This window comes from Lycium ferocissimum, chromosome 3 (assembly GCF_029784015.1).
Source record: "Lycium ferocissimum isolate CSIRO_LF1 chromosome 3, AGI_CSIRO_Lferr_CH_V1, whole genome shotgun sequence".
NCBI classification, from domain to species: domain Eukaryota; kingdom Viridiplantae; phylum Streptophyta; class Magnoliopsida; order Solanales; family Solanaceae; genus Lycium; species Lycium ferocissimum.
The window spans coordinates 3,581,953-3,602,536 of NC_081344.1; the positions used below are offsets into that span (position 1 = coordinate 3,581,953).

Genomic DNA, 20,584 nt, shown 5'->3' on the forward strand with positions numbered 1-20,584 from the left:
GCTCAGTAAACAGTTGTACCAAAGGAACTCTACCATTTTATTTTGGGATAGGTCTTATAATTACCAGTTAAAAGCACTAAATAATGACGTTTAAAATTGCTAATCATGACATAAAGATTAAACAGAAGTTACATTTGGCGTGAAGAAACAATAGTTGGTTCTGTAACCAAATGAAAGTTGTTGATGCAAAACGCGAATTGCCCTTCTTTTGGGGTGGTCTTTAAATTTTCGCCTCTCATATTTGAAATGTTAAATTTTGATAACATAATCCAGGTTGAACCCATATGCCAGTCAAAATTTTAAAAAAATTCGCAGATAAATACGCCGCTATTCGTGATGAATTACAAAGTTACGACTGGGATATGCGCCTCAAGAGAATATATGTCGTCCTGCTAACTTTGATAATTCCTTCACAAAGTTATGCATGATCCGCATAAAAGTTTGCCCATTAAATAGTCCTAATCTCAAAAATTATCAAAGTTACGCCGATACTTATGCGCTTATGGGCGACTTGGCATAAGTTGTCGGTCCAAATAGAATTTTGATAATTCCTTCACAAAGTTATGCCGATCCGTGATAAAAGTTTGCCCATTGCAAAGTATACCTTCCCACCTAAGATAATGGAAGCGGAATTATATTTTACTTATTTTATTGCATAAGTATGCGGTCCGCGTAACTTTGATAATTCCTTCACAAAGTTATGCGCCGATCAGATAAAAGTTTGCCCATTAAAAGTATGCCCCCAAAACTTTGTGAAGGAATTATCAAATTACTTATGCCTTATGGGCGAGACTTGACATAAGTATGCGGTCCGTATAACTTTGATAATTCCTTCAGAGTTATCCGGTCCGCATAAAGTTCTTTCATTAAAAGTATGCCCCCACCGCATAACTTTGTGAAGGAATTATCAAAGTTATGCGGACCGATACTTATGCCAAGTTTGCCCATAAGGCATGAGTATGCCGGTCCGCATAAAATTTGTAATTCCTTAACAAAAGTATGGGATCAATACACGCAACCTAAACCTTGTCTTGCGATTTTTTTTTTAATTTATGCTTGAGCGGGGTTCGAACTCGAACCTCATGATTTCGCTGTAGCTCAAAGTTTTAATGCGAAGGGCAAAAATTAAAGACCCGAATATTAATTTAAAGACCACAAATATGAGGGGCAAAATTTAAAGACCACCCCAAAAGAAGGGCACTCCGCGCAAAAAAATGATGCAAAACCACAAATTTGAATTACTTTTGATAAATAATCATATTACCCAACTATAAATATTAGAGAAATAGAGGATCCGAACAGACTGGGATATGCGTCAAGAGAATATAAATTTGTTAAAAATCACGGCAATTGCGTTAAGGGGTGGTCTTTAAATTTTACCCCTCATATTTGAAATCTTTAAAATTTGCCCTTCGGCTAACACCCATAGGTTTCGTGTTCGAACCACGCGCGAAAAAATTTTAAAAAAAATTCGCAAGGCAAGTTTAAATTTCGCTATGCGGACCGGCATACTTTTTATTAAGGAAATACCAGTTATGCGGGACCCAGATACATACTTATGCTTTAATGCGATTTAGCGTAAGTATGCGGGTCCGTATAACTTTGATAATTCCTTCACAAAGTTATGCCGGGTCCGCATAAAAGTTTCGCCCATTAAAGTATGCCCCCACCGGCATAACTTTGTGAAGGAATTATCAAAGTTATCGCCGACCCGCATACTTATGCCTTAAGAAAATATGTGTATAGTATCTTGGGTTCGGCATAACTTTGATAATTCCTTCACAAAGTTATCTTGGGTCCGCAGATAAAAGTTTGCCCATTAACTTATGCCGATGGGGGCATACTTATGCCTTATGAGCAAACTTTGTCTTGAAGCATATATATGTATTTTTTTTTTTTTAACCACTTCATTTGTGTTAAGAACGAGTTACAAACATCCGGACAAACCTATGTAAATATTGAATCGGTGATGTACTTAATTTCTTTTTCAATTCCCACATAATATCTTCTTGCCTTCAAATATGTACACTCTTTAGAATCTAAACAAAGCGTATCACTTCAAGTCCATATTTCGAGCCAATTAATCCTTAAAGCATCTTTATAAACCACGAGCTTTTTTTGGTCCAAAACCACGAGTTATGAGTAAACTACCGGTTGCCTTATAAGGCAAAGTTTAAATTTTGTATGCCCCCCTCCCAGACTTTTAGTTATGTTTAACTAAAGTCTCTCTTGGCATTTTTTGAGGGCGTATTTAGTTATGCGGATCCCAGATAACTTTAACTTTTTCTCAAAGATTGTATGCGGATCCGCATACACTCCCCCGTCTTTTAAAATTATTTTTTTATTTTATGCCCGAGCGGGGTTGAACCCAGAACTTCATGTATTCGCTCATCTTTCCAAGCAAAGGGCAAAATTTAAAGACCACAAATATGAAGGGCAAAATTTAAAGATCACAAATTTGAGGGGCAAAATTTAAAGACCACCCCAAACGAAGGGCAATCCGTGCAAAAAAATGAAAAATCACGTCATACATGACCCAAAATAGTCCCTAAAGCCCGTGCTAGTACGGGCTCAACACAAAAAATAATATTACATTTTTTTTAGTCTGTCTTAAAAAGAATGATATATTTTTATGTTTAGAAATCATGTAACCTGAAACTTTCCCTTTTACCTTTAATGAAATAATTTAAATTCACACAAATATCTATGACTTGTTTTAGATCACAAGTTTCAAAGGTCTTTCCTTTCTTTTTTAAACTTCGTTCCTAGTCAAATTATGTCACATAAATTAGGACAAAGAGAGTACCTTTTAGTAATATAATTATGAAATTTTTATTATAAAAAGTATTATAATTCAATTAATTGAAACTATCAATAAATTATTTTACTTAGTCCGTTTCTCCCACATATGACTTTCTTGGTTTGGTTCTCCAATTGAAAGATTTGAAATACACTTTTTCCTACCGAGTTTTATGCCATTATCTCTTTCTACTCAACACCACTGAAAAGTGCTTTCTTGTGTTAATATCTGTTGTAGTCTTAAATTTCTAAGTATAGACCAACTTCATCATTTAAAAAAAATATGTGTATACGTTTCTTGACCGTTTATATTTCGTCTTCTTAACGTTATTCCTCATTATTTGTGTGAGACGTATGTGTGTTTAAGTTTTAAATCTTTTGGTTTTATAACTTCTTTAGCGGTTTTTGTGTTCAATTTAAATCGTTATTTCTTTTTTCATGAATTTCTCTTCTTTAAATTTTCTCTAAGCGTACCTTTACTATTTTCTGAATTTATTATCATTATTTAAATATCTTTTTTTTTTTTTGCAATTGTCTCCTACTTCTTCATGTGGACTCACCTTATTTTTTTTTCTTTTTTTTTCCAATTGTCCCCTAATTGTTCATATGAACCTCACCTTAATTTTTATTGCTTTTATTTCTACTATTGTAGAAGAGTGAGCCCACCTTAATTTTTTCTTTAAATTTTATTTAACTATATTAGAAGAGTGGGTGGTTGACCAAACCAACTCTTCTAATATAGTAGAAAAAACAACTAAAATTCAAGCAGGCACTTGTCTTGGGAAATCATGTTCTCATTAACTTAAATTGGACATAGCAAAGCATTAGCGAATATCTTAACACTGTAGGCCAAATTAAGGAGAGAAATTATTTTTGGGACACGAAAGAAAAGAAAACGAGGATCAAAGTTTGTCTTATATAATATAGTTCTTTTGATAAATCAAATCCCTAGAAAAGTCGAAAATGAGAAGGGACTCTATCTCCGTCTTCACCTCCTTAGCGCCAAAAAAATGCCTAAGCAAATCCAGGAGATCAAGGATTTCCTTCTCACAGCCAGAAGGAAGGATGCACGAACTGTCAAGATCAAGAAGAACAAGGATATGGTCAAGTTCAAGGTTTGAGAAAGCTGACAATTGTTGAAGCAATCATTTCCTTCAGGTTTGAGTGTGCAAGACCTGTGAAGAAGGATATATGCTTTTCATAGAGTAATGAGGCAATGGACAATTTGAGAGAACTCATATCTTTGTGTCTTAATGATGCCAAATGAATTTTAATTGTTAGAAAAAAAAAAAAATAAGAAGGGTAAAAAAAAAAAAAATGAAAACAATTTTTTTTTCAAAGTTGAGGTATGCATTATCAACTGATGTTGTTTAGTGATGCATGAATAACATATTTTGAAGGAAGTCTAGACAACACTTGAATCGAATTAAAAAATGTTAAAATGAAAATTTTCAGTTTCGTCTCAGTGATAACGGGTACTAGTAGTTGATTTTGCTCGAACAATTTTAACTATTTTTACCTCTTTGTAGACCAATGACATTTTCTTTTTCTATCTGCTTACTAAATTCTTCTTAAAATCCATAATTTCTTTTGTTTTTAAAATAATTTTCATTTATGTTGTGACATCTACAATATTAATCTCTCTAATACCTTTATGTATTTTTGAAGCATGTGTTATATTATGAGAAAAAGAAGTACGTCAATTCTCTTTTCTGCTGATAAGTATATTTAAATTTCTCCAATTCAAGCAACTAGTCATATCTATAACATCTCTAAATCCTTGTGGGTTAACAAATAATACAAGAAAGTGGGAGAATTCAATACATTCAGAAGTGTAGAGGGAACTTTATCATATGAACGAAAACATAAGGGGGTGCTTTCGAAATAAACGTTTCTTAAAACAGGAAGAAATGTTTAGTTTTCGAACTTCAGGACCCAAAATGATATTAATCAAATGCATAACTCCCTTTTCTCATTCTCCCACATCGAGCAGAGAAAGAACTCTATAGCCCTTTAACAACAATAGCAAAAGCAACCAGTCTTGTCCCTTCGGGGACATCCGATAAAATTGGAACGATACGAGAGAAGATTAGACGTACCCTGCACCAAGGATGACACGCACAAATCGAGAAATGGTCCAAATTTTTTTGGCGATCATCGTGATGCTCCCGTGCCCAACATTTTTTCCCGGCGATGCTCTCTGGCATATTTAATTTCCTGTTTCCCCAAAATTTAGCTGATGGCAATATGTTTATTATTATGCCCTAGTTTTGATTATTTAATTTTTTTTCTAGTCATGATATTATTGTGAAATTCACTCATGTTACATCTGAAAAATTTATGAATATGAGCACTTAAAGGTCTTATGCCAAAAAAAAAAAAAATGGTTTGTTTTTAACTTACAATATAGATTCGAGAAGTAATTTGATGTTTGCACCTAAGAAGAGGATTCAGTATATTATTTCTGGTAATACAGTAAGAGTGAACAAAATGGAAGCACAGAGCTTACAGAAGTATAGCACAAAGATTTAAAAAAATGAGAAAATTTCATAAATAGCTATAGTTTGGAACGTAATTACAGAACGTAGCTACATTTTGCGTATTTATGGAAGATAGCTACAATTGCCCATACAGTAACTATAGTTTAGAGTTGTATAAGTGCATACAATTATGTTGGATTAGCTGAAATTGCGGGTATCAACTGTATCAGCGCATACAGTTATGCGCGCGTATTGTGTATTTGCTAGAAACCCGAAATGTGGCTACGTTCCGTAATTTTTTGAAACTATGACTACGTTTCATAAATATAATCTAAATGTTTGCCACGTCGCGTAGTTTTTCCTCAAATATAGGCATCTGAAGTTCAGTCATTAAACTCTTTTCCATTTGTTCATGGAAGCTAAGGGAAATTTGTCTCCTCAGCTTGTTCTCTCTGTGTTTTAGTGCTTTTCTTCCTTTTGGTCATAATGTTATCGATGGTGCTTGATGAATTTCTGGTAGCCTTAATGGTTGAAGATTGATTTGTCCCTGTTGTACCATGATATCTATTCCATGTCTAAATTATATATTTATTGTGTTTGATACTTGTATTTCACAATCCATGAAGACGAACAAGTAATAATGATTGCTTGAGTGAAGTTTCATCTAAATTGCGCTGCTTGGGAAACAGGGTTGGAAAATCGAAATGATCATAAAAGGTGCAATCTTTAAAACCATGAAGAATTATGCACATTAACTATGAAAATTTTTGGGAGAAAATTGTTGATATTTCTTGATATTCTGGTAAGGATCTGTCTTTTAAGTTAACTGTTTAGATAGGGAGCAGGTCTCTACTGTTAATTTTATTTGTGCCACTTCTTTCTTCATTGCTAAATGAACCATATAATGATGAGATGAATGAAACCTGAGGCATCTATGATCTATTGGGTAGCTTGAAGCAGCGTTCCTACATAATTGTAAAACTCTGGGACAAAAGGGAAAACGAAAAGCCTTTTAGGGGTCTTTTGGGTGGTGGATAGGATATGGTGAGATTTAACATCATCGGATGGTGAGGGAATTGTGTTCTGTTCTTCTTGGAGAACTGGTAAGTTAATTTTTTTGGCTCCAGCACTAAGGGTGTGCTGTAAAACTATGCATATAGAGCAAAAACCAGAAGTGTATCCGTTGTCTAGCCGGGGAATTATTAATGAGGAGATTGTGGATGGGATTGTCAATGGGTAATGCTTGTGTCATATATTTGTTTTTTGGTAGATCAAGTGTGGGATTAACTTTTGCTACAAAGTTGAACATTGTCAAAATGTATAATATAACCTATAGTAACTTGTCAATGTATGTAAAAGAATTAACAAGTACACATGAATGGTATCTCACATTCTTTCCCTGGGGGATAAACTTATCCTATGAATGTGGAACTCTAATCTTTCAAGTCCAAATTCCACATACCAAAAACAATCCAAGCACTTAATTATCTTTTGTCCCCCATTTTGCAACCTTAATCCACTAATCAAACGACCGTGTAGATTAGAGTTGCTTGTTTGCGAGTCAGAAATCAGAATCAATGATTTTTTATATAGTCATTCTACTATCTTTAACCACGTGTACATTGAGCAGCTTTTTGTTCAATGGCTTTTCTCCATCCTTCTATACTTTTTCAGTTGAGGAAGCTCGTCCAAACATTTGTTATATTCCTTTGTGATTTTTCTCTGCAATGGAGAAACTACGGACATTAATTTACAGCTATTCTAAGTGAAGCCTGTAGGGAAGCATCTATGTTATAAGCTACTGTGTGTGATGTTCAGTTAGCTTTTTCTCATCCAGTAAACTTCGTGTCATATAAGCAACATTGTTTCCTTTCTTTAACTATTTCCTTGAATTGAGGAGATTGAAGGAGGAGGCTTCCTATGGAAAAGATGGAAAAAAGGGGCTTTAATGAAGGTTCTAGAGTTATTTGACTATGACATGGTTTTTTCGTATGCTTAATTGTTATCATAGCACCTACAGACATGTGAAGGATGTTAAGACAAGGTAGTGTTCTGTTTGTTAATGCCTGTGGATCTTGGAGTGTTTTATCAGTTGCTTTACTTCTTCTTTTTTTTTTTTTTTGGATGGTAACCTGTACTCAAAGTAGAGATATGATTCTTTTCTTATCCTCGGCATTTAAGTTCCTTGACTTTCGACAGATGAAGTTTTCTCCTAGTACTATGGCAAATTAATTATGCAGTTTGTCGGATCCATCCCTGCTTGTCGGAAGATAGCGGAAGTAGGTTCGACAGATGGACTGCAAAATGAGAAGACAATTGTACCTAATAAAATTGCTTGTCTCTGTGGTGCAACCTGTTATCTAAGCTACTAGTTTTGTCTGACAAATAGGTATCATAGGTACATGAATTTTCCGTGTCCGAATAGCATAATCAATCTGTTACTTATCAAGTTCTCCTAGAAAGCATTTGTAATGCAGTAGGATATTTTTTATCCTTGCACATCTTGCGTTTATCCTCAGTTATATCCGTTTAACATCGGAATGTATACATAGCTAATATTATATGACATATGTTATTTCAGGGTCAAACAAAAGGGATTAGGTTCTGTTCTCCGACACCACCACCCCCCCCCCCCCCCCACCCCAAACCCCACACACATCCAAATCCCCAACTTCCATAATGATTTGATCTGATGGAAAGTGGTTTGCTCCTATTTCTTAAATTCTCTCTTTACCAAGTGAAGTCAATTGGAGTAAACTGCTTTTATCCTATCTCTAGTTGTACTAAACACCTTATTGAATTGTTTAATGTGGAATATATGCATTATGTTTGCCACGAGACTTACATGATATGGTATGAAATATTTGTCGATTTACCAATAGTGTTTTTTCTTGGCAGATTCACCGAGGATACCTCTGGATCTAGAGGTTGTCCACATGCCAGATGCCTCTGGAGATGTGACTACTAAGGACGTTGCTTCCATACTTAACGGACTAGGAGTGAAGACAAATGTAGATATCAGAAAGCTTATGTTGTCTGGAGATGTTATATCTACAATCATTTTGGCCGGCCTTCTAGTTCTGTGGGTGCCCTTTTCTAGAGCTCTGAGCGTCTGGTACTGTCTAAAGCTTTTGTTACGTCTGATGCATTTAGCATGTCTATATTGCCTTTCAATTTTGACATGACCATCCCTTGTTGTACGGTAAACATGCCCACGTTGGCATGCTTGTTCAACCGAGGACTACACAAACCCTCCGAGTTGGCATGCAAAGTTGGGGCAGGGCTTAGAACAACAATCATATGTAATGAATTGTTTTGTAGAAGATAGAGTAATGTGTGAGGTAGCAGGTACCCTGTGGAATTAGTCGAGTTAAGAGAAAGCTAGCTTGGAGACCAAAGTTATTATAACATAAGAATTATAGTGATGCATGGGCTGGTAATTTGTAGGACGATAGTTTAATGGCAAGGTGAAGGGCAGTAGATCTTTAAGGGACAAACTCATTTATGTTACTGTTCTTTGAAATGAACTTATTTGAATTTCAATTGCTTACTATGAGTCAATTGTCCCTTAGGTGATAAATTATGACAATTAGGTAGAATTAATGTTACTTAAGTCTTGGTACAAACTGACTTTAGGTATAATGCTACTGCATATAGTATTCATGATAATTGCTGAAAACAAGCCATTGCTTTATCCACTACAACATGTTGGACCTCAATATAATATGTTGCAGCATGAATTTTTTGTCTGCTCTTGGGGTCAATTTCACGAGGCATTACATGTTCTTCAAATATGTCTAAGAACTGTTGCAAACATTTGTTCCTGCTGAGAAAGTATACAAGTATGGGTAGTTTGTAGATACAAGAGTCCTAACTGGTTTTTTTTATGGCTCTGCTCTTCTGTGTACAATTTCTTCAGGACATTAATGACTCTGGGCATTTATTGCCTTCTCAGACTGCTCTGAGGAGATGTCAGTTCTTGGGAAGTTTGGTTCATAGAATTTTATTTTCTGGTGGAACTTTGTGAATAATTTTTTTTTTCCCACTTACAGAAAGGTAATGATAGTATTATTTTATTCAACTTCGTGTCTATGTGCTTTAAAATATACTAGTATAAATTTACGAAGCCAACTTTCATAAACGGGAAAAGGGTCAAAAATACTCCTCTACTTTGGAAAAAGGGCTAAAAATATCCTCCGAACTTATTTTGGGTCAAAAATACCCTCTCATCCTTAAAGTTTTCAAATATATTCCTGTATTGACGGAAATTATCCTCCCAAAATAACCCGAAATCATTTTTTAAACCCGCTCCATCATTTAAACCTGACCCAACTAAATAATTACCCATAAGATCCCCTTATTCCCCCAATACGTAGGTTTGAAGTTTGAGGGAATTGGGGAATAAGGGGATCTTGTGGGTTATTATTTAGTTGGGTTGGGTTTAAATGATGGAGCGGGTTTAAAAAATTATTTCGGGTTATTTTGGGGGGATAATTTCCATCAAGACATGGGTATATTTGAAAACTTTAAGGATGAGAGGGGTATTTTTGATCCAAAATAAGTTCGGAGGATATTTTTAGCCCTTTTTCCAAAGTAGAGGGGTATTTTTGACCCTTTTCCCTTCATAAACTGGATGGAACATGTCTTTGTACGGTTTTGACTAATCCTCTCCTCACGAGGTAACTTTTGGTATTGACTTTATAGGCTTAAGACTAATACTACTACTTATTCTTAAAGACTGAAGTCTACCAGTGTTAGTTCTTCTTTCTTTTTAGCCTCACCCTTTTTCAAAACGATCATTGTGGTTCCATTCTAACCCTCATGTGACTCGAACTTTTGACATACTGTTGACGTACTAGTTGGGTTTGTTAGAGTGTTCGATGTTGGTAGAAGGAATGAGATGTAATCTCTTTATGAGGTATTGTACATTCCTTACATCTTGAGCTAACTTTTTAAGTTGAGTTAGACTTCTTGTGTATCTTCTTTGCATGTTTCCGAGACCAGATGCATCCAAATTGTCCTTGTCTAGTCCTAAATGTGTGATGGTGTTATAGAGTGTCCCATGTTCGTTGATGGAACATGTTATATCTTTATATGGTTTTGACCAATCATCACTTCACGAGCCTAACTTTTGAATTCGAACTCCTGTTGAAAATAAGTGTCTCAGTCGAATGATCTACCACTAATATATACCACGGCTACGCCTCAGTCCCAAATTAAACAAGCTGGAATCAACTATATATATAAATCCTCACTATTCCATTGGATCTCAACTCATGTTCTAGCATTAATGTAGAGGGCAAGTTAGATTTACGTTCTACCTAATGTGTATTTCCCTTCTTTTTTTTATCTGTCGCCGTCCAAAGAAAGGAATTACTCCAAAATTAATCAGATATTGCTTTCACAACATGTAAAGTGGTGGTATTCAATGCCATGAAGGCAAGGGTAGTAGAAGATTGTTAAGGATGTGACAAATGCATAGAACCAAAAACAAATTGAGTAGAAAACAACTACTCCTATGAGGAGTGCCGTAACAAAAGAGGACAATCTGTTTTCATCTTACTTTGAGATCTTACTTTTCCCAATTGGTTGTTTCCTCTTGATTTTTTCTGTGCAAATGAAAGAAAATAGTTCATTTTCTCATTTGTTGCAGACATGTCCAGACCTTGTATCCGATGCTTTACTAAATTGGGTATAAAGCATCTGTAAATTTGGAGTGGTCCTCTCTAATGCAGCTATAGTTTATGTGTTTGGATAGATAGGGGCGAAGCTAAAAGGTTACATACGGGTTCAGTTGGACTCAATAGTTTCAGTCCAAATTCGTATATCTTTATCAAAGATTCACTAAATATGTATAAAAATTAAATTCAGGACCCAGTTACTAACAACTAATATCCTATCTTAGAATTTAGAACACATAAAGTTTAAATTCTGATGACTCCGCCTATATTGGTAAAATAGTCTTTGACAAACGAGAAGTCTCACGGTTCGAACTTTTGGTGAATAATAGGCTCACTTTAATAACCATCGCTTATCGCTTCTCCACTTATATATTAGATATTCGTCTATGCATGGTCCAAACCCATAAAATGCGCCTAATGCATACATCACGTGTTGTGCGTTTATCACTGGAGCAAAGCCCTGAAATTTCTTGAATTGTTTTAATAGAGTATCTTGATTTATTTTGGTAATACCAAATAAAGCGAAAGAATCTATTCGAATTTCAAGAACAAAAATGACAAAAAGATTTCATATAAGACATCGCGAAAAAAATGCATATACTTATTTTCTGAAGTTTGATAAAACAATTACAAAACAACTTGAAACCGCTAATAGTAATTGATAGCAACTATCAGTTTTTACATATGAAACAGGAGAGATACATAAAATAGATTGAAAACCAATGCCATATATCAGTCGAGATGGTGGATGTTCGTTTGATCAGATTATTTCCTATCCTTACTTTAGTTTCTCTTAAAAAAAGTCATTTGGGTTTTACTTCTTTTTGTTAATGTTTTCCTATGTTAGTTTTGGTGATGAGGGAATAGATTCTTGTCCAAAAATTTTATTTACCAGTTTAATCATCTTTTTGGGTGGGGCGTGGGTGGGTGAAGGAATGAATTTATTATGTAAATTTTGAACTTTATGGTACAATAGAATTACTATTGGCGAGACAAATATAACTTCATGGTGAGATCAGCATGATATTAGTTAGTCAAGATTATTTGTTGAATAATCATTAAATTGTGGACACCTTCCCACATCTACCATTTTGACATCTTACAGGAAAGAATGTTAATAATGATATCGTCCTCCTCTACTAAGTTTTTTTCCGAAACAAACATGCAAATTACTTAAAATAATCTTTTTAGTACAAAGTGAATCAAGTGATAGGCCACCACAGAAATCATCTTCGATAGTACTACCTTTCCTAATTAGATCTTATTTGTTTTTATTTTGTTTGGGATGGTAAAATTCTTTAAGAGTTGATTTCCAGTATGAATACAAACCATACTGTTCAAAAAGAAAATCAATCTAAATGAACAGAATAAATTGTATAGACTAGGAACGTGAAGTTACACCTACTTAAATTTGAACCACTCAATTTGGTGAAAGGACTGCAATTTCTAGTGTGAGAAGAGCAATAAATGTTCATTGTCTTACACTTTTCAGAAGAAATTAAATACAAACTTTCACATGTTTTCAGTACAAAAATCTTGTGATACGAAATTGTAGTTGTTTTCAAAATATTTAACGTTGTAGTAAAATAAGAATAGTTAATTTAAATAGAGTGTTAATTTAGTGAAAGGTAGGAGATTATTTAGGGGAGAAATGTTTATTTAGCCTTTTACAATTTTTTGTTTTTGTTTTATGACCCTTTTACAAGAGATCTTCATTTTTTATACATAAGAGATCTGAAAAAATTATATTTTTCTATTCAAATTATAAGAGCCAAGAGATTATTATTATTATGAAATATCAGTTTTAAATATATTAAAAGATACTTTGAAAGATAATAAAATGGATCAAAGGCAATAATAATAATACTAATAGAACAAAACCAAAAAATAAATAAAAAATAATACTAATTGAAAAAAGATACATAGCATAGTAGTTAGAGCCAAACGGCAATATAGTGCCTGTCTCAATCATTTACAATGTAGTATGTAATGCCAAGTATATAATTTACTACCTTTAAAATATTTTTTCCTTCTAAAAGACAAAATATAAAGGGAAAAGAGCAAAATTGCAGGAAATTTATTATCTTCACTGATTTTTAGCCGAAAGTGAACCCCACCATTTATAAATGCAGGCCTGATTATGTGGTGGGTCCTTAGCTATTGAAATTGTTACAGAAATTCATGTTTCTGCATAAGTGCCCTTGTTTTCATCTTAGCTTGCACCACACCACATTTATTTTAACTTTTACCTTTTCTTTCATTCCTTTAAAGGCTAGAAAAAAAAAGGGTAAATGCATGCAAAGTTTTCAGAATTTGGACCATCATTTATTCAAAATATTGTTATTCTATCCTGAAATTATAACCAATATTATAATTAGGATTATCTATCCATCTTTCTATACGTGATACGTAGATAATCTCAGGACTATGGTATGAATTTTATCTTGGTTTTAGCTAATATTTCCAACTAAACACGTGATAGATTTAACCCCAAATTTTATGTCGGAATAACCACTTATCTCTGAAATTTAGGATAATGGCTTCAAGTTTAGCAAATGAGTTATGCGTTTGATTTTTGTACATATATTTGAAGCCAAAGTTATGACATGCAGCCTACTATCATATACTAGTATATAAAATTGCACCGATAGCATAAACTTCTTTACACTGTTTATGAATATAATACTAAGTAAATTCTAAGATTTAAGCAACGGTTAGATTATTACCTTCAAATAAATAAAAACAAAATATATTATAGTTGATGGAATGATGGGATCTTCTTCCGTATATTGCCATGCACACGTATTCACGTTTGTATTATGATGTTAACAATGATTAAGAAAATACTAATTGATGCAATTTAAGTACTTTTCTAGTATAATGATCCTTTGCATATATAAGAAAGAAAACTATAAAATAGTAAGTTGCTTATTTTTGCTTAAACTATACCCCACAGTATTGTATAATTGTTCCCTAACGAGAGGATATCTTTTGGAAGTATGTGAATCTATACCTTTTTGTTTCTTAGTACTATATTTGGAAGTATGAATAATTTAAATAAACTTAGTAAATGTTCCATTGCTAGTTTGGAAAAAAGATTCTTGATACCTTCGTTTTTGCCATTTGAGAATTGGAAAATGAAATAGAAACTTTAATTAACATGAAAAGAAGTGGAAGAAGACCATAATTCAGTACTCTACCAACAATCTCAATATAATTATAAACCTTATTACATCAACTTACTATCAAACAAAAAATAAATAAAATATTTTCTCATCAAAACAAAATCTCATCATGAGAGGCGACAATTCTCATATACAATAATATCAAGATCTCAATAATATTCATATACAAAAATTCAAGATTTCTTGAAACATTCCTACGAAGCCAATGTGTACTTAGCTTCAAAGACCATATATCAAAATGATTAAAAAAAAAAACACAGAGAAAAAGAGTTGAATAAGAGAGATCAAACTCATATTTTTTTTCATTTTTTCTTCTACTTATCTGTTGTGTAGAGGATTTGGACCAGTGCGAACTTTCCTCTTATCATCACCAAAAATCTCATCCATATTTGGAATATTATTTTTTCCTCTTGAGAAGAAGCTTCTTTTGTTGTGAGATTTAACAGCTCTCTTTATAGAAGAAGAATAATCACCTTTGAATCTGTAAAACTTGCCATTATTTCCAATATTTGCACCACAAAATGGAGCTTTGAAATGTAAAATACCCATAAGAAGAAGAGATAAAAAAGCCAAAGTAGTCAACATTTTCTTGCTAAAAACCCAAGTCATGGTTCATGGGATTTTCAATAAAATATGACAAATTAGAGGTTTGTGGGATGCTAAATAATAATAGGAGAAAGAAGGGAAAAAATTAGAAAAAAGGGCTCTTTTTCTTGGATCTTTTTGGATGCCTAGGAGTTTGGAGTGGTGTATTAAGTCAAATGCATAAATTTTGCTGCCTTGTAATATTCTATGCAAAATCTTGGTTTTTGTGAATTTTCAGAAGGAGAAGTGGTATGATTTTCACTTGCCAATTTCAGAGCCAAATTTGCTCTCTCTAAACATGGCCACCAACACAGAAACAAAGGGAAAGAAAAGAAATACTCCTTTTAGGTGTTTGATAAAGGGAGGGGGGGGGGGGGATAGTGGTGGGTGTGGGAGAAAGAAGGAGAAATATACTAAAAAAAAATTGGGCTGACTTAATAGGAAAAATGGGTCACTATGTTACTCACACTTCTTTTCTCTCAAAATCTTTATCAATCTTGGCTCATGTGAGGACAATCATTCTCTTGTTTATTTATTGTTTTATTTTGTTCTTTCTTTTTGTGTGTATTTTTTTTTTTTTGGGTTTGGTTGGGAAAGTAGTGGGATTGAAGAGTTGAAAAGGAAAGGTTATTGCCTAATGGTAAGTAGAATGTCTTTCATGCTACAAAAGTCCATACAATTCCATTATATATATTTCAGAGAAAGTCCAGAATGGCTTTTACTTTTTGCTCAAATTCAAGAAAGTTGCATAAAGGTAATTCAGTTAAGTAACTTACTTGGCATTTAAGCTGGATGTTTGTAAATTGCCATATTAGAGACCCAAATTGCCTGGACTTGGAAAGAAAGAGACTTAAATTCTACTAGCACCTACTCTAATTTAGAGGGAGTTATATCTTTCAGTTATTTAACTTATCATAACAAGTTAATTAGTACTCCCTCCGCCTCAAAATAGTTGTCATGTTTTTCATCTGTACGTCCCTCAAGAAAGCATTAATAACTAATAAGAGTAGCATTTTGACTATTTTACTCTCTTAAAATATTTTCACTGTATTATCTCTCCTTAGAAAATATTACTCCCTCCGGATCAAAAAAAGAGTCCACTTAGTCATTTGCACACCCCTTAAGAAAATACTAACTCCTAGACAAAAATAGGTAATTTGACTAAACTACCCTAATTAAATAGACATTGGGATTTGATCATATAACACTTAATAAGGGCAAAGCAGGAAAAACAAGGTTAATTCTTTCTTGGTTTGATAAGTGAATACTTTTTTTGACCCAAGAAAAAAAGACTAAGTGGACACTTTTTTTAATTCGGAGGGAGTATTATATATTTATGCTAACTCCATCAAAGATGTACTCCCTCCTAAATGTTGTAATTAAAACAAGGGATAAATGGAAAAAAAAAAAAAAACTACTTAATTTTATCCTGATTTTTGTAATGACAAACTTTGAGAAGTATAAAAGACAAGTATTTTAAGATGGAGGGAGTATCATATTAATGTTTATTATAAGGATTTACTTGTAGTTATTTTATAAATAACCTGATTATGTAAGTATCTTTTATAATGTCAGTGCATATAACTTCTATCTTTTTTTAATTATTATTACCTAGAGGGTAGGGGAAGGAGAAATGGGAAGGGATTAGAACGTGGCGATTTGAACCTTCACCAGTAAGGTGAAAGTTCAGGTAGCTAATCAACTGAGCTACTAAGATCCCTACCATATAACTTATATATAATTTACATATAGGAGTACAAATTTTTTGAATTTTTTTCTTTTGGTATAACCATCTGGTGTATGAATTCGCTGCCCCAACGGATCCAATTTCAAGTCGCATAGGACCCATTAAAACAGAAGCGTTCCCTATCAATGGTTTCTCCATTTCTAAACCTAGAACCCGACCTTTAATAAATGTATAGGAATGAATCGTTCCGTCCCACAACAGCCATGGATGGGTAAGGTTGTAACATCTCTGACTTGGTTTTCTTTCGTTTGTTTGTTCATTTTAACTTGTGAGTGGTAGTTCTTGAAATATATGGTATCTTCTCCATCCTAGCTTATATGAAACTCTTTCCATTTTATGAAGTTTTAAGATATTTGATACCATACAAATTCCTTTGTTTCGTTTTAAGACACTAACAATAATTGCAAAGTTAAACTATTTTCGGCCTGTTTTTCATATAGTTTTTAAAAAATAACTATAAAAATGTGAGTTATAGTACGTTTTATATATTTATAAATAAAAGTTATTTTAAAGTATTTAACAAAATTGGAAGATGAAAAATAAAGGCTATTTTGGTCTTTTAAGTGTTTTATTCCCTAGACCTAATCCCCGTATCAGTATAAAATTAATAATAATTTAGATAGTTAACCATCCTCTAAAGAAGTTTCTCAATGATTTTTTAACGCTAAGAAGGAATCTCTCTATGCTTTTTAAAAGTTAGTCGTGTGTGTGTGTGTGTATATATATATATATATATATTTTTTTTTTTTTTTTTTTTTTTTTTTTTGACGCTGCACAACCATATATAGTTACTAGTATGCAATATATATTGACTTTTTCTTGCTTTCTATCATTTCTCCAAATAAAAAGTAAATCTTAAAGGGCAATCAATTAGTCAAAAATGATGATGGAAATAGTGCTAAAAACACAAAGTCATAGTAATAATAACATTAGTTGTCCATATAGTTCTAATCGATTGGACAGTGGCCTGCCTCCCAATTACCTCCTATATTTAGAGATGCATAAATGTTCTCATCATTATAGAAGATTTTACATTTAAACTGTCTGAATAGTGACCTTTCCATTTAATTATTTTGCCAGCTGAAGAGCATTTCAGAATTAACCACCATCTCCCTAATTAAGTTTAATTAATTAGTGCTACTCATCTAATTAAACTGGCCCTGTAACTTATTATCATTAATTTTTTTTAACATTAATTTTTTTTTTAACTAGACAAAGTTATTATTGCTACCGTTACAACAGGGCTATTAAAAAGCTTATAATATGCAATTGATTATTTTCTTTGTTTCCTTTTTTATTTTTTTTGCTTTTAGGTGTTGAGCATGGAGGGGTTTGATCATGTAAAGTTTGAGTTGATTGGACATCATGATATTATTGTGTTGCAAGTCTAGTTTATTAGGAGAATAAAACCATAATTTCTCAGATTCTTTTATTTATATATAAGTGTTCCAACAAAATAAAGGCTAAGTAGCATTTATTGCAAAGGAACAACATTTCATGGTAAATATATATACATGTCCTCTCCTCTGCACTATTTCATTGGGGAACATTATTAAAAAAACGTGAATTTCGACGGATGCTCCGTCGGAACATAGTTAGAAATATGAATTTTTTGATGAAAAGTTTGTTAGAAACGTTTCCGACAAATCAATTTCTGATGAATTCTATACGAAAATTGCATTTTTTTGGTAGTGCAAAAGTAGGAAGGAAAAAATTGTCTATGGTTATACATTTTGTTTCTTCTGAAAGTGGTCTAGATAGTGATTTCTTTATTATTTTTCAATCGATGTCCCATATCTGCATCGAATTAAGGTTAATTGATTCACACTAATCTTCTGAAAGAACCATTAAAAAAGAAAGTGCTCCATACAAGTTTTTTCATATCCAAAACCCGAAGTCGAGACCTCTGGTAAAGGACGGTAGTTAAATGATGAAATTAGATATGCATTGATCATAGTTTATTTATTTTTTTATAAAAGAAGGTGATTTTTTCAAAAAAGTTTTTATGTTTTAATATGGCTCATCATTTGCAAGAAGACTAAGGCAATTAAGTTTCTTGTGTTTTTTTCTGGGTGGGCCAATAAGATAAGATGTAAAAACCAGAATGTATGTCGTGATTACTTTCTTATTAGAAATGATGTTGTCTCTTTTTCTTCTTTTTTATGCTTTGTGGTAAGAAATAACAGGACGTGAAAGTTGGATGACTCGTTACTTTTTATGGTTTTTTATAGTAGTATTTTTTTTTTTTAACTTGATGTCCAAAAAAGTGGCCCTAAAATTCCAAGACCAAATTAGTATAAGGATCAAAATGTTGTTTGAAAAAAAAAAAAACTTTTGTTTCTTCCTTTGGTTCATCTTTGTTTCTTTCATTTCGATTGACAGCTTGCTTTAATCAACCACTAGCCTTTAATAGCAATTTTACTTCGACGAAAGATCGAGGAAAAAGCTATTGATTTAATGTATATTCCATTTAGTAGGACAGAGAAAAAGTAATAGATCACGTCCCTTAAAATAAATACAAAATTATATTTAACACGAGAAAAACTATGTACTAACTGTACAAAAGAATTACACATATAAGAAAATCAAAAATAAATTATTATAATAAATATGCAATTGATAACCTGATGAGTTAAATGATTAAAACTTAAATCCGTTTGATAAGTGTATCTTTTGGGTGCAAATTTTCAGAACCCTACAAAATTAGAGGGGAGTACAACAATTTTTTTTTTTTAATTTCTCTTCCTCTTACACCAAACAAATAAACGAAAGCGAAAATGATTAAAAATGTCCTTGAATTATTAGAATTATGCCCTTTGTTTGTTTTTAGTACAAAAATATTCTTAGGGTTAGCCAAATGGATCAGATATGTTCCTGAACTATTGAGAATAGAGCAATTATGCCATTAGTTTGCTTTTTGGCATAAAAATATCTTTACTAGCGAAGTAGAGCATATATGCCGCTCTACTCTAACAACTCCACATCAGATGTAAATTATAGCACAGAAATAATATTTCTTTTGCAGAAATCTAGGTTGGAAAAAAAAAACAATAGAATGACATAGTTACTCTATTTTCAATAAATAATTAAGAGCATTTTTATCTTTTATCCCTAAAAGAAAACAAGTCACTCTCTAGATTTCTTCCCCTCTCCTCTTTTTAAAGCATATACATTATGCATATATACTTAGTATTTATGAAATACTCAAATATAAAACGTTAGATGTTCAACGCCTATGACGCACATAATTTTGTAGGCAGTTCTTTATTTTTCCGGCTTGTCAAACGATTAGTCACTTTACTGATGAGATAAGGAGAGAAAGATTGGCTTAATCTTAAAAACGAATCCCTTCGTCACAAAATAGTTGTCATATTTCAGTTTTCGAAAGTCAAATAAAAAAAAATATAGAGTATAATTTATGGTCGTTCAAACTTTCAAATTTCGATGCAGAAATTTTCCTCTAATTGTAGAATACAAAAATGAGATGATTCCCAGTTTGCCTCTTCATTTGTAGGATTTTCCTCTAGTGGAATATCGAGTTCTTTACCTAAGCTAACTATGTTGTGCTATTTGATAGTACTAGTTTTCATAGTGTATTTCAAGACCAAAATGTGTGATCGCAATAACCTTCATAGCGCACACATCATCCCTTTTCCTGTTGAGCTCAGACCCTTACATACCTAGCATCTAAAACAAATAATCTTAATATTCATATGTGTACTCAGATCCAAACATTTTGTTCTTAACAAAAGAATATCAAGTTGTAGATCTGATTAGTTAAGATTATAAGGTATAATAAATATCAAAAGCATAAGCCTAATAAATATCAAAAGCATAAGCCTAATAAATATCAAAAGCACAAGCGATTGCATATACATAAATGCATAACCATAGGACAATTTAGATAAATGAAAAAATGGGATGACTTAGATGGCTTAGTTATATAATTAGATCATTAATTAATGTATTCTTATGTTATTAGAATGAATACTTATGCAATCATGCATGTACCCTATACTCATCTTCATCATCTAGGCAATAATCTAAGGCAGGATACATAACGCATATAGATAATCATAACATCAAGGCAATAGAGCAGAAGGCACC

General features: G+C 32.7%; 1 non-coding gene across 1 annotated transcript; it reads left to right on the forward strand.

Annotated features, from left to right (window-relative positions):
- Window positions 1-4,842: 4,842 nt before the first annotated feature.
- LOC132051281 (U6 spliceosomal RNA) lies at window positions 4,843-4,946 on the forward strand. Its single transcript, XR_009413661.1, has one exon. It is a non-coding gene; the product is annotated as a U6 spliceosomal RNA (small nuclear RNA).
- Window positions 4,947-20,584: the final 15,638 nt, after the last annotated feature.